The sequence below is a fragment of the Penaeus chinensis genome, chromosome 2 (genome assembly GCF_019202785.1).
Source record: "Penaeus chinensis breed Huanghai No. 1 chromosome 2, ASM1920278v2, whole genome shotgun sequence".
Classification (NCBI taxonomy): Eukaryota; Metazoa; Arthropoda; class Malacostraca; order Decapoda; family Penaeidae; genus Penaeus; species Penaeus chinensis.
Window position 1 is genome coordinate 28,757,155 of NC_061820.1, and position 15,000 is coordinate 28,772,154.

Below are 15,000 nucleotides of genomic sequence, written 5' to 3' on the forward strand. Positions count from 1 at the left end.
GACGGAGGAGGCCGACGACCGTTGCTCCAAAAGTGAAACGACAAACTTTCCTTCCGCTGAGCCAATTCTTCGACGGAAATGAAGGGGTGCTTGAGCTGAAGGCAGGAGGGGGATAGGGGGAGGGGGGATCTAGAGGTTAAGGGGTAGGCGGGAGGGAAGGAGTCGCAGGGGGAGGGGGCGAGGTCATGTGAACTCCCCCCCCCCCCCAACCCTCTCCCTCCCCCATCCCCGCCTCTTCTCTTGCCCAACTTCCCTTGTTATTACGGGCTGCTACACTCCTGCCTCGATCCCGGCAACAAGGAAGTCCTCCATGGCCGACGGGGTGGTCTCGTCTGCTTGCCGCTTGCCTGCCTGCTTGCTTGTCCCTCATATGCCGGCTTCTCTTAGAATCTGCTCTGTCGCATTCTCCCTTCGCCTGGCACGCGGTCGTTTGTACCTGATTAGTCTGTCGGTCTGCTTGTAACTTTACCTACGTTACGGCTTTACTTGCTTACCTTGTGCGTACGTGCGGTTTGGCTGACCATTTTTTCACCCTTTACGTCATGCTCGAATGTACCCAGCAGGCACGTCCTTAACTCACCTTCCTTCATATCTGATCTTCAAGAACAAAGGACAAAGGACAGAGCGATAAAGGGAGAAGCAAAGAGAAAGGTAAAAACATATAGTGTAGTCTAAATTTATAACTATCTATAACTATATATATATGTGTGTGTGTGTGTGTGTGTGTGTGTGTGTGTGTGTGTGTGTGTGTGCATTTATATGTATATATATACATATATATATACATATATAAATTAGAGAGAGAGAGAGAGAGAGAGAGAGAGAGAGAGAGAGAGAGAGAGACAGGGACAGAGACAGAGACATTGTGTGAAAAAAAAAGGAAAAAAAACTCGGACAGGCAGAGACAAAGACAAAAGCGTCAGACGTAAGGCATCCAGATGAACCCACCATACCTACCTAGATTCTAAAAAAGAAGTTTAAAATGCAGCACCTCGCTTCACTACAACAATTTATTCAACATCCCACCCGATGCATCATCACAGCCACGGTGTAATATAGTGCTAAAATCTTGAAAATATAGTCGTGTTATTTTTTTCTCTCTTTTTTTCTCTCCTTTTATTACTAGCTTGTTGATCTTGAAGAACTGCTTCTTGTGGACTTAGGGTTGAACTTTACGATACACGTGTTCATATATATATATATATATATATATATATATATATATATATATATATATATACGTATGGAAGCTGAACATTAATTTGCTTCTTAAAATAGGCTTGTCGATAGAGAGAATATTTACTTGTTAATAATAAGAAAAGAAATATGATAAATGACTCATGACAAAATTAGAAAATCTGAACGAAACAAAGGAAGTTGTAAAGAATAAAGTGGAAAGGCGGAGACAGAGAGGAACTAAGAGATAAAGAAACAAAAAACTAAATCAAAGAAACGGCACAAAGGGAGAAGCAAAAAGAGAGAAACTGGAAAAGGAAGAGGAAGAAGATTAGGGGATTAGGGTGAGGACAAAGAGAGAGAGAGAAAGACGAAAGTAAAATATTGGGAAATGGGAAAAGGAGGAAACGAAAGAAAATGAAAGGGAAAGGAGAACGGAGAAGAAGAATAAAAGTGAGAAAGGCCAAGGGAAAAAAGAATATAGGAGGAGAAGAGAAAGAATAGAAGAGGATGAAACAGAGGAAAGGATGTTCTAGGAGAAGAGAAGGAAGACAAAATAAACGGAAAAAATATGAAAATGCGAATGAGAAAGAGACGGAAGAGATTATAAAAGAAGGAAAATAGACGACGACGGCGAAGAAAAAGATGACAAAAAAATAAAAAAAGAAGACGAAAAAGGAAACAAAGAAGGGAAAAAAATAGTATTGCGAAGAAGGCGAGAGTCACCGAGCGAAGGGAGTGGTCTCTCTTTCTGCCCAACTTCCGGCATTGTCTGAGCGGATCCCCACCACAAGGCAGCCGTCACTTCCGCGTGGGTGATGGGGGGAGGGGGAGGGGCGGGGGGAGTGGAGGAGAGAAATGGGGGGGAGAAGGGGGGATGGGGAGGGACGTGAGAGGTGGGGTGTCAGGGGGGGGGGGGGGGGGCAGAAGGTTGGAGGTGGGGTGTGGGGAGAAGGGAAGAGACCGAGGTAAAGAAGGAGGGGGATGGGAGGACTAGAAGCATGGAGGGGGGTGAGTAAAAGACAGCTGGAGGGTAAGTGGGTAGGGTCTTCGGGAGGGAGGGAGGGAGAGAGGGAGGGAGGGGGCTGCCTAGACCTCTCCAACGGGACTATGTGGTGCCCCGGGTGATGGAGACTAGGGGGGGGGAGTGGAGGGAGTAGGGCGAGAAACTTTTGAGAAACTGTTGTTGGGGAATAAGCATTGAGGAAGATATGTCTTTGACTCCGGATGGCTTGGCTGTGGGTCGAAATGGTTGTTCTAATTATTACTGCTGTTGTTATTATTGTTTTTTCATTAGTTTTATTGTTAGTAGGATTAGTAGTGGCATTATTATTGTTACTGTTATTATTATAGTTGATATTTTTGTTGTTTTTTGTTGCTATATTTACTGTTATCGTTAATGTATTTGTTGTTGATGTTGTTGTTAGTGATATTATTTTATATTTATCTTTACATACCCCGCATACACATGCATACTCTATAAATTAGTGTATACAACATATATTTTCAGTACATGTACATTCAGCTCTAATTCTTTGTCCATCAACCAACCTGTCTGCAGCACAAGTCCGTTTGTTTACTCTAAAATAAAGACCCTTTATCAACTTTTATATAGGCTGGTCACTGTCAACGAATTGCTTTATAAGGGTGTACAAAACAGGTGTCTTTTTATCCGTGTCTGTTTGTTCGGTTGTAATGTAGTAATTGTTCTCCGGGTCTTTGTCTTAGACGAAGAGAAAAAGAAAGAAGTGCGTTCTTTCTATTTTTAGGTTTCAGATGGGAGAAAAAATGAAGGGGGAAGAGACGCGGGAGACAGAGCAATGGACAGATTGAGAGACCGAAAAACAGACGAAAAGGCAAACAGACAGAGAGGCAATCGGGCAAACAGGCAAACAGACAGACAGGCGGGTAAACAGCGAGGGAAACAGACAGACAGACAGAGACAGTCGGAGGAAGAGGCAGAAAGACGAAAAGACAGAACTTTAACATTTGTAAATGCATTGGCCTAATGTACAATACACATTACATGTGGAATGTGCATGTTTCCGATTTATGAACTGAAACGATGAAATATCACTACGATGTTTCGTTCTATTCATATAAGCTTTATCGTTGATTGTCGATGTTATCCTGACGGACATGTTGATATCCCTGGCCTTTTTTTTTAATACGTTTTAGATTAAACAGATTGGAAATATCGGAAAATTTGTGTAACTTCGATAACTCACTTCAATTTTTTTTATCTCTCGTTATGTCATTGCTTTTGATATATCCCCATACGTTGTTACGTGAATAGTATTTTTCCGAACCTTGTTGAAAGGTTTGTGAGAATGACAAAGGGTATTACAGTGATTAATGACAGGCTTTGGCTGGTTAACTTTTATGGCGGAAATTGCGTGGGTGTTATGGAAACTGTTCTAAGAGTGTAACAACGTATTTAAATATATATATATATATATATATATAACTCGGTGAATGTAGTTTCCTGATACAGAATATCGTGAATGGTTGAGCATGAAGGAACTACAGTGTTCTCATTACGAATCGCTTCATTTGATTACTTTGGTATTATTGAAATTGGAATGGGCGTTACGGGATTATTGTAATGATAATTCTTTTGTAATTGGAGCGGTGTGAAAAACAAAACTTCTTTGTTATTTCTGTTTTCATTATTTTGGATTGCAAAGATACGGAATTATATATGTTTTATGCTTTTCCGATACTGATTGTAAAAATTTAAGAAGACAACAAATGAAAATGGACAATTCAGAAAAGTGAATTAAAAGGAGAGAGATCCGTGTAGAAAGAAAAATAAACAAAAAACACAGAAGAGAAGAAAAAAATATATATTTAAAGGAAAAACAAAAATTACCGTCAGACAGCATGTTATTTGGTTTCGTGTTAAGCCTGCAATGCCATCTGAGTTGCCAGCATAAGCACACGCCAGCTTCCCCTAGCGTAGCGTCTGGCGTGGGTGGTTTGGACCTTGTAAATTGCCATGACTGAGTAGTGACGTCAAGGACAGCATGAGAAACATAAGTGGAAGGGGAAGAGGAAAATAAGGTGAGAGAGAGAGAGAGAGAGACAGACAGACAGACAGAGAGAGAGAGAGAGAGAGAGAGAGAGAGAGAGAGAGAGAGAGAGAGAGAGAGAGTGAGAGTGAGAGTGAGTGAGTGAGAGTGAAAAATGTACAATACAATAATAGGAGATAAGATAGATCGGAAGAAGGACGAAAAAATAGAAGAGGAAGGAGGAGAAAGTAGAGGATATGAAGAAAGAAAAGAAAAAAGAGCGAGGAGAAAACATAAACGAAAACAAAGAGAGACGAAGAGAGAACCACAGGGTTAAATGCCCTTTACATAGTGCAACCCATAACAAAGGAGAATGGTCGTTTAAAGCAGCTCTTGAGATCTCGCGCAAATAACCCATAATGATTTTCTGTGAAGGTCTCGCTTCGTTATATTAGTCTGATGCTTTTGTTCACTCCGCCTGTCGCTCTTTTGTAGATTTATTATACATAAGTTTTTGATATCAGTGAAAGAACGCACTCAAGATTTTGGTGTATGGTGTATTGTGTAGCAAATGGTAATAAATGGTTTATTGCGCACGGAAGATTAGCTGGATACGGTGTTACTGCGAAGGAAATTACGACCCTGCTTTAGATTTGTGTTTTTCTTTGACGTTAATGATGAATAACATTTTGAACCGTAAGGGAATGCCGAATTTCAAGATAACAGTTTTCGTTTGAGAATCTTATTTTGCAACTCTGTAGATGAAGAGCCTACATTTAGAATTTTTCGCGCATTTTATATTATGAATTCGAGGTCAGTACGACAGAGTAATGCCTGGCGGGAGTAAGGAACAAAAAGGTAAATGCACGTAGCGGACGCCAGCATGTGTTCTCACTTAAGAATAACGATGTAATCGGCAGAACACACGGTGACTGTCTGCAACACGCGACAGATGGCTGGCGTGGGGGCGTGGGGGCGTAGGGGGCGTGGGAAGGAGGGGTAGGAACGGGGAGAGGGGGATGGGTAAAGTGCGGGCGTGCGTGCGATCCACTCAGAAGCGGTTTTTATCGAAGGAAACGTGATTTTTTTTTCTCTCCGAGTCAAGTCAGTCGCACTATGATGAGTAAGCCATATTGAAGGGGTCGGTAAGACACATTACGGTACTTAGGATTGTATGGCCTACATGGGGTACCAAATGCTGCAGATATTCCAAATACCCTCTGCTGCGCCGGTATGTTAAGATGCCCGCTGGTAAGGCAGCCCACCCACTGGCATAGGGTACCGAGAAGGTAATTAAATTACCCAATGGCTGCGAAATACTTGTATAATTAATACGAAGGCGTGGTATGCTGGTCCTGGCTATTACAGTGCCTATAATTGTATTGTATGGTTTGAATGTTCGTTAAGTTACATAATGAAGTTTTCTTGTTTATGTAAGCTAGGTAATGATATGTTAGCATCTTGTAGCAATTATTATCATTAAACTACATTGCATTTGTTTGCAATTGTTTCCTGTCGTTTGATCGCTATACAAATAGAAAGACAGAAATACATATAGATAGATATTTGTTTTCAGGGATTTGTAAAGGGTTTATTATATACTGATACTTAAATTGTATAAAAATACCTGGTAGGGTTTTATAAGAAAACCTGGTGTTCGGAAAGCCATTGTGATCTCTCTTGATGTTCTAGAAAAAGGATGATAATAACTGATTGGTATGTTTTGATATATGCGTTATTAAGTAGGGTGCGCTAGCAACGACTTCTATTTTTGGTAACTGTTCTGCATGAAAGGATAGGAGTGGGAGAGAAAGTGAAGGGAAGAGAGAGAGAGAGAGAGAGAAAGAGAAGGGTGGGGGTGGGGGGGGTGGGGGGCATTTGGTGGGCTTCATACTTTTCTCAATTAAAAATGATTTCCCATATACGGTAGATATCAGTGAAAAAAAAAAAAAACACACACACACAAAAACGCATCTGTGATATATTTTGAATTAATGGGATACCAATATCTTTCAGTATAGATGTAGATGGGATTTTGTATTGTTTATTGCATGTCAAACGCTAATTTCGTGTTTAACAATACTAAACAACGTTAAGGCAAACACCGATTGTCATTTAGTCATCATCATCATCATCATCATCATCATCATTATCATTATCATTATCATTATCATTATCATTAACATTATCATTATCATTATCATTATCATTATCATTAACATTATCATTATCATTAACATTATCATTATCATTATCATTATCATTATCATTAACATTATCATTATCATTAACATTATCATTATCATTAACATTATCATTATCATTAACATTATCATTATCATTATCATTATCATTAACATTATCATTATCATTATCATTATCATTAACATTATCATTATCATTAACATTATCATTATCATTAACATTATCATTATCATTAACATTATCATTATCATTATCATTATCATTATCATTAACATTATCATTATCATTATCATTATCATTAACATTATCATTATCATTATCATTATCATTATCATTAACATTATCATTATCATTATCATTAACATTATCATTATCATTATCATTATCATTAACATTATCATTATCATTAACATTATCATTATCATTAACATTATCATTATCATTAACATTATCATTATCATTATCATTATCATTATCATTATCATTATCATTATCATTATCATTAACATTATCATTATCATTATCATTAACATTATCATTATCATTATCATTAACATTATCATTATCATTAACATTATCATTATCATTATCATTATCATTATCATTATCATTATCATTAACATTATCATTATCATTATCATTAACATTATCATTATCATTAACATTATCATTATCATTATCATTAACATTATCATTATCATTATCATTAACATTATCATTATCATTATCATTAACATTATCATTATCATTAACATTATCATTATCATTAACATTATCATTATCATTATCATTATCATTATCATTAACATTATCATTATCATTAACATTATCATTATCATTATCATTATCATTATCATTATCATTATCATTATCATTAACATTATCATTATCATTAACATTATCATTATCATTATCATTAACATTATCATTATCATTATCATTATCATTATCATTATCATTATCATTATCATTATCATTATCATTATCATTATCATTATCATTATCATTAACATTATCATTATCATTAACATTATCATTATCATTAACATTATCATTATCATTATCATTATCATTAACATTATCATTATCATTAACATTATCATTATCATTAACATTATCATTATCATTAACATTATCATTATCATTAACATTATCATTATCATTATCATTAACATTATCATTATCATTAACATTATCATTATCATTAACATTATCATTATCATTAACATTATCATTATCATTAACATTATCATTATCATTAACATTATCATTATCATTATCATTAACATTATCATTATCATTATCATTAACATTATCATTATCATTAACATTATCATTATCATTAACATTATCATTATCATTAACATTATCATTATCATTAACATTATCATTATCATTAACATTATCATTATCATTAACATTATCATTATCATTAACATTATCATTATCATTATCATTATCATTATCATTAACATTATCATTATCATTAACATTATCATTATCATTAACATTATCATTATCATTATCATTAACATTATCATTATCATTAACATTATCATTATCATTATCATTATCATTATCATTATCATTATCATTATCATTAACATTATCATTATCATTAACATTATCATTATCATTATCATTATCATTAACATTATCATTATCATTATCATTATCATTAACATTATCATTATCATTATCATTATCATTAACATTATCATTATCATTATCATTATCATTAACATTATCATTATCATTAACATTATCATTATCATTATCATTAACATTATCATTATCATTATCATTAACATTATCATTATCATTAACATTATCATTATCATTATCATTATCATTATCATTATCATTATCATTATCATTATCATTATCATTATCATTAACATTATCATTATCATTAACATTATCATTATCATTATCATTATCATTAACATTATCATTATCATTAACATTATCATTATCATTAACATTATCATTATCATTAACATTATCATTATCATTAACATTATCATTATCATTAACATTATCATTATCATTAACATTATCATTATCATTAACATTATCATTATCATTATCATTAACATTATCATTATCATTAACATTATCATTATCATTATCATTATCATTAACATTATCATTATCATTAACATTATCATTATCATTAACATTATCATTATCATTAACATTATCATTATCATTAACATTATCATTATCATTAACATTATCATTATCATTAACATTATCATTATCATTATCATTAACATTATCATTATCATTAACATTATCATTATCATTAACATTATCATTATCATTAACATTATCATTATCATTAACATTATCATTATCATTAACATTATCATTATCATTAACATTATCATTATCATTAACATTATCATTATCATTAACATTATCATTATCAGTGCTTGAGCGACTAGATAAACGCCGTAGGTTAATACAAAAGGGCGGATCCAAAGAGTCACGAGCACCGCTTTGTCCCACGACAAACATGAACGATAAAGTTTTGCCTTGGAACGTATTCAAAATAATTCCCGATTTGTAAAGCATTTGTATAAAACATATACATAGAAATAGAAACGCAGATGACAATATTTCAAGCGCGCCTTAAATAAACAAGTCACGAGTTTTAGAATAGTCTGGGTTGGATCACCAAATGGTTCCGTACCCATAATGTCTTCGCGTAATCCTCCGGGCGCCGTGCGTATGTTTTTTGTTTACTTCCTGACGTACATTACGGTGCGGTTATTTCGGGATTTCATGCCGGTCGATCTTGTGCGGGACGTGATGTGAAGAGAAAACCGGATGCCTAATTTTCTGCTATTTTCTGCTCGTGCTCTAGTCAAATATAGTGGGTTTAATTTTCACGCGATGTGTTAGATGTTCTGTCGTGAAAACTTTCCCTGTCGTTTCTCTGTAGATTTTACGTGACGCGTGCTTTGCTTTCGAAATCTAGATGCGGATTGGTTTAGGCAGCAATAAAAATGAAAATTAATTGTGAACAAATATTGATGTCGCTACTGCAGGCAATGTTGTTTCCTGTTATTGCTGTTGTAATTAACACTGATAACAGTAATCATCATAATTATCATAGTCATTTTTATATTAGGTTGTTCAGTGAAACTATTTTCGAAAGACGAACTCATTTGTTTCATTCCATGGACTATTTCTGTATGCTAATTGAAGATCTTCGAGATAGTTGATACTTTTTTCCCGCCTTACCCTGTAATGTATTCATGACTTTCCTAGTTTTATCCATCAGCCTATAAAACGCCGCGCTTTGCCTCCGATTTTACGACAGCTATGAATTTTTTAGATCAGGGTAAAGGGGGAGGGGGAGCAGGAGAAGGGTAGACACACACATACATAGAGAGAGGGACAGAGACAGAGACAGAGACAGAGCCAGAGACAGAGACAGACAGACAGACAGATATAGAGAAAGAGAAAGAGATAGACAGAGGCAGACACAGTCACAGCCATAGACACAGACACAGACACAGACAAACAGAGACATAGAGAGGCAGGCGGATAGATAGAAAAAAACAAAGAAAGAGATTAAGAAAGAAAAAGAGACAACAGAGACAAACAGACAGACAGCGAAAGGCTCAGACGAAGATGAAGGTGGGGGGAGGGGGGAACTTTCGCCACACCGCGCGTCTTACAGTGTCCAGATGCATCCACGGAACTCGAGGGAAATTTCATAACACGAAGTACGGTGACATCGTAAAAAGAGAAGAGAGGAAAACTTTCCCTCGAAATTTGCCGGTTTATAAACTATTTCTTCTTTCTTCTTTTTTCCCCATTTTCCTCCAGAAGGGTTGGTGTTGAAGTACGCTTTCGAGGCGGGGTGGGAAACAGCAGGGAAAGTGATAGGGCTGATGATGACTTAGAAGTAGATGGAGTTTGCTTCCTGACTTACTTCCTCTATTGTCTTTATAGTGTTGGGTGACGTTGTTTTTTGCATAGTCTCGGTGTCTGTGGTTTTGGATAAATTCGTTTTAGTGGTGCGTTGTATAGGCGTGCATTAGGGTGCAGAAGCTGGTTTATCGTATGGGTTAATTTTTCGTCGTGCTGTTCTAATGGGGTCATATTTCAAGCACGATTTATATCAGTTCCGTTCTCTGTTATCTAATCGTTAAAAAGATACCGACGAAGGCGATTCGTAATTCAGTCTTGAAGAGTATTTCATATACGTGACGATCAGAGAGGCTCTGTGGCCATATGGTATGCCAAATTACGAATAAAAGATATTTAGTGACAGAATAAGTAGCTTCTTTTCATGGCTAATGATGGTGTATTTCTACGATGGAAGGCATAGAGACTCTTAGTCTGAAACATCAGGCACAATACTTCATTCGTTTAAGGGAGGATGCAGAATTAGAATATCAACATGGTGCCATTATGTGCATTATGCTGTCAGGTGTCTTTGATTAGTTGCAAACCAATTATATGGGTTGTTGTGCTCTACACAAGAGGGCCAAATAAATAGCTGATAAGTCACAAGTAAATGATATGACAATGTACTACATAACAATGCAATACATAGATATGGTCGATACATAGCATTTAGCGTGTGTTACAGTTCCCGGCACGGCATTTTCATTAAATGCCAAGAAGAGTTGCTTCCTTGAATTTCCAACAGGACTGTGTGGTTTACAACAGCTGTTTTATGGTTATTGTTTTTAGGCCGTGAGTTGGGGGGGGGGGGGGGGGTTGAGGGTCGAACCGCGTTCTCTCGGTACCGTTGACTCGTGTGGTCACCGGGTAGGGTCATGTGATCAGGTCATCCTGGGTTATTAGTGGGATTTTTTTTTTTTTTTTTTTTTTTTTTTTTTTTGTCTCTTGAGTTGGAACTGTGTGGTCTGTTGTCTGCTTGTTGTGAAGCGAGGAGTGAATGCGTTTCAAAATATTCGCACAAACTTCATGAATGTTCATTTTATACAGCTTTGCATTATAACATACCATTATAATATATATAATGTTTATCATCAGCTCTTTACCCTTTTCATTATCACTTTCGATATCACTACCATCTACTAGGCAGATCCCGTCTTATCCAAATATCCAAAGTATATCTTACAATGTGACACAGATTATGGCAGAATACCACATGGCACACAAATAACAGAAATAGCAAACAGAAAGGCCTTTTTGGAAACTCATTCGAAAGAAGTGGGGGGGGGGGCGGAAATCATACAGCTTCTATACAAATCTCACACGCAACATGCTTACGTTAATGATATATATTTTTTATGGTAGAATTCACCGTAAAAATGGGATTAACAAGTGATATTAAAGAGTCTCATCCACGCACACACATTATTAATTTTTAAAAATCAAAAAGAAAAAGTTGTATAATGATCATGAATATATGAAAATATGGGTTTCAGTGATATGTATCTACTAGCGTGACTTATCTGGTGGTAGCGTGCACTATTCTCAAAGTCCATTTCATTTTCTCATCGTCAATATCGCATTGATGAATTGACAATACTGCAGTTTTCTCTCTCACTCTCTTCGATTTTTTTTTTTTTTTTCTATTTTATATGAATCATCCCTGTTCGTCATCTTCGATCTCATCGTGAGATTGGTAACAGCCTTCATGGTATTCTTGTTCGTAACCTTTTAAAGGATATTATTTACGGGATTTATGAAGTCTGTGAAGTATGTAGAATTGTAATTGTAGTAGATTTAGTGATAATTGTAATATACATATTGATGCAGGATAGTGGTAATATAGATATTTGTAAGTAGTAAAAGATTTAGGTAGAGAATGATAACTGTGTTCAGAAAACTGTAATAATAACAAAAGCGAGCGACTTGCAAAACACAGAGACTCATACTCATTATCATAATTAGATATAATTGTTCAGAAAGTAAATTATCTAGAACATTTTCATTAAAGAAACAAAGTCGGAAATTGTAGACGGTAACACTAATTCGTGTTTTTCTCTTTGTTATAGGTAAGCAATAAGGACAAAGGCTGACATTGGAGGACGAAATTATCGACGTAATACGGTTGTATGAAGTAATTGAACTATCATTTTCAGAATTCATTGTTACAGAGTTGTTTGTTTGTAAAATTATTGTTGTTTTTTTCGTTTTACTTAGTTTTATTCTGTAGTTCTTCCCTCCCTCATTTTATTTTGTTTTCCTATCTCTTTTCTGCGCTCTTTTATTTTCCTTTTTTCCAATTTCTTGTTTTTTTCTCCTCTTCTCCTCTTTCTCTTTCCCAACCTTCTCCCCCTAATCTGTCATTCTTTTCTCTTCTGTCTCCGTCCACATTATTCTCTGTTTCGTTCTTATCTACCCTCTCTCCCCTTCTCTCTTTCTATTTTCGTCTCCCCTTTTTCATCCCCTTTTCTTCTCTCGTCCTTCCCTCTCTTCCCTTTGCACACCTCTCTTTACCTCCTGATATATTCCGCCTTCCTTCTTTCCTCTTTCATTTTCATCTCCCCTTCACTGGTTTTCTCATTTGCTATACTTTCTCTCTTCCTCCTCCTCTTCCTCCTTATTCTCCTTTTCCTCCTCATCCTGCTCTTCTTCTTCCTCGTCTTTTTCTTCCACCTTCTTTTCCTCTTCGTCCTCTTCCTCCTCCTCCTCTTCCTCTTCTTCACCTTGCTCCTCCTCCTCTTTCTCCTCCTTCTCCTCTGTCTCCACCTCCTCTTTCTCCTCCTTTTCTTTCTCCTCCTCCTTCTCATCTTAGTCCTCCTCCTCTTCCTGTCTCCCTCCTCGTCCTCCTTCTCTTACTCTAACTCCCTTTCTTCCTCCTCCTCTTTCATCATCATCTTCCTCCTCCTCCTCCTCCTCCTCCTCCTCCTCCTCCTCCTCCTCCTCCTCCTCCTCCTCCTCCTCCTCCTCCTTCTCCTCTTCCTCCTCCTCTTCCTCCTCCTCCACCACCATCACCCCTCCTTCTCTTCCTCCTCCTCCTCCTCCTCCTCCTCCTCCTCCTCCTCCTCCTCCTCCTCCTCCTCCTCCTCTTCCTCCTCTTCCTTCTCTTCCTTCTCTTCCTCCTCCGCTTACTCCTCCTCCTCCTCCTCTTCCTATTCCTCTTCCTTATCCTCCGCCTCCTCCTCCTCCTCTTCCTATTCCTATTCCTCTTCCTTCTCCTCCTCCTCCTCCTCCTCCTACTCCTCCTCCTCCTCCTCCTCCTCCTCCTCCTCCTCCTCCTCCTCTTCCTCCACCTCCTCCTCCTCCTCCTCCTCCTCCTCCTCCTCCTCCTCCTCCTCCTCCTCCTCCTCCTCCTCCTCCTCTTCCTATTCCTCTTTCTTATCCTCCTCCACCTCCTCCTCCTCCGCCTCCGCCTCCGCCTCCGCCTCCGCCTCCGCCTCCGCCTCCGCCTCCGCCTCCGCCTCCGCCTCCGCCTCCGCCTCCGCCTCCGCCTCCGCCTCCGCCTCCGCCTCCGCCTCCGCCTCCGCCTCCGCCTCCGCCTCCGCCTCCGCCTCCGCCTCCGCCTCCGCCTCCGCCTCCGCCTCCGCCTCCTCCTTCTCCTCTTCCTCCTCCTCCTCCTCTTCCTCCTCCTCCGCCTCCTCCTCCTATTACTCCTCTTCCTCTTCCTCTTCTTCTTTCTCCTCTTTCTCCTTCTTTCTCCTCCTCCTCCATCTCCTCTGCCCCCTCCTTCTCCTCCTCCTCCTCCTCCTCCACCTCCTATTACCACTACTACTACTCATACCTGCTTGCCAGCGGAATATTATGGCTAAAGGCACGTTTGTTTATCCTCCGACTCACACATCTATTGGCCAAGGACGCTAACGTTCGTATGTTAATTCTGTTTTCGCACTTTTTTCTCTCTCCCTTTTGCTCTCTTTCTTGCCCTGTCTCTACCTCTCTCTCTTGTCTTGTCGCTTGCCCTCTGTTTTGCCCTGTCTCTATCTCTCACTCTTGCCCTGTCGCTTATTCTCTCTTTCTCTCTCTCTATCTCTCTCTCTCTCTTTCTCTCTCTCCCTCTCTCTCTCTTTCTCTCTCTCTCTCTTTCTCTCTCTCTCTCTCTCTCTCTCTCTCTCTCTCTCTCTCTCTCTCTCTCTCTCTCTCTCTCTCTCTCTCTCTCTCTCTCTCTCTCTCTCTCGCTGTAGCGATTACGTGGGAGGTTGAGAGAGAGGGTGAGGCTGAGGGAGACCGAGAAGAAGAGGGAAAGGGAAAGGGAGAGGGAGGGGGTGTTGATGATGGAAATGGGAGGAAACAGGCTATGAAGAAGTGAATATAAATTAATATTAAAATGCAAAGACTAAGGCAAAAAAAAAAACGAAAGGCAAAAAGTAATAGTAACCAGACAGAGAGAGAAAGACGGGGTTTTAAAAAAAGAAAGAGAAATCAGGAGGATTTTGAAAATGAACAGATGGTGAAGGGAAAACTATTTTATTATGCATTCCGCTTGGCAAATACGTTCCATGCCATATGTCGGTGCTTAAATACTACTTTCTGTATGTTTATTGTTCTTAGTTACAATCACTGTGTATTGCAATTGTCATAATTACCGGAAAAAAGGTACGAACTGAAGACAACTCGAGGTACAAATAGAAATTGAAAGGAATAAAAAAAACAAACATGAAAGAAAATTCAGGCTCCTCTACAGCGAAAA

General features: G+C 37.8%; 1 protein-coding gene across 1 annotated transcript in view; it reads left to right on the forward strand.

Annotated features, from left to right (window-relative positions):
• The window catches only part of LOC125029620 (mucin-4-like), a 103,351-nt gene that overhangs the window by 52,537 nt on the left and 35,814 nt on the right, over window positions 1-15,000 (forward strand). The gene's annotated exons all lie outside the window — the stretch shown is intronic.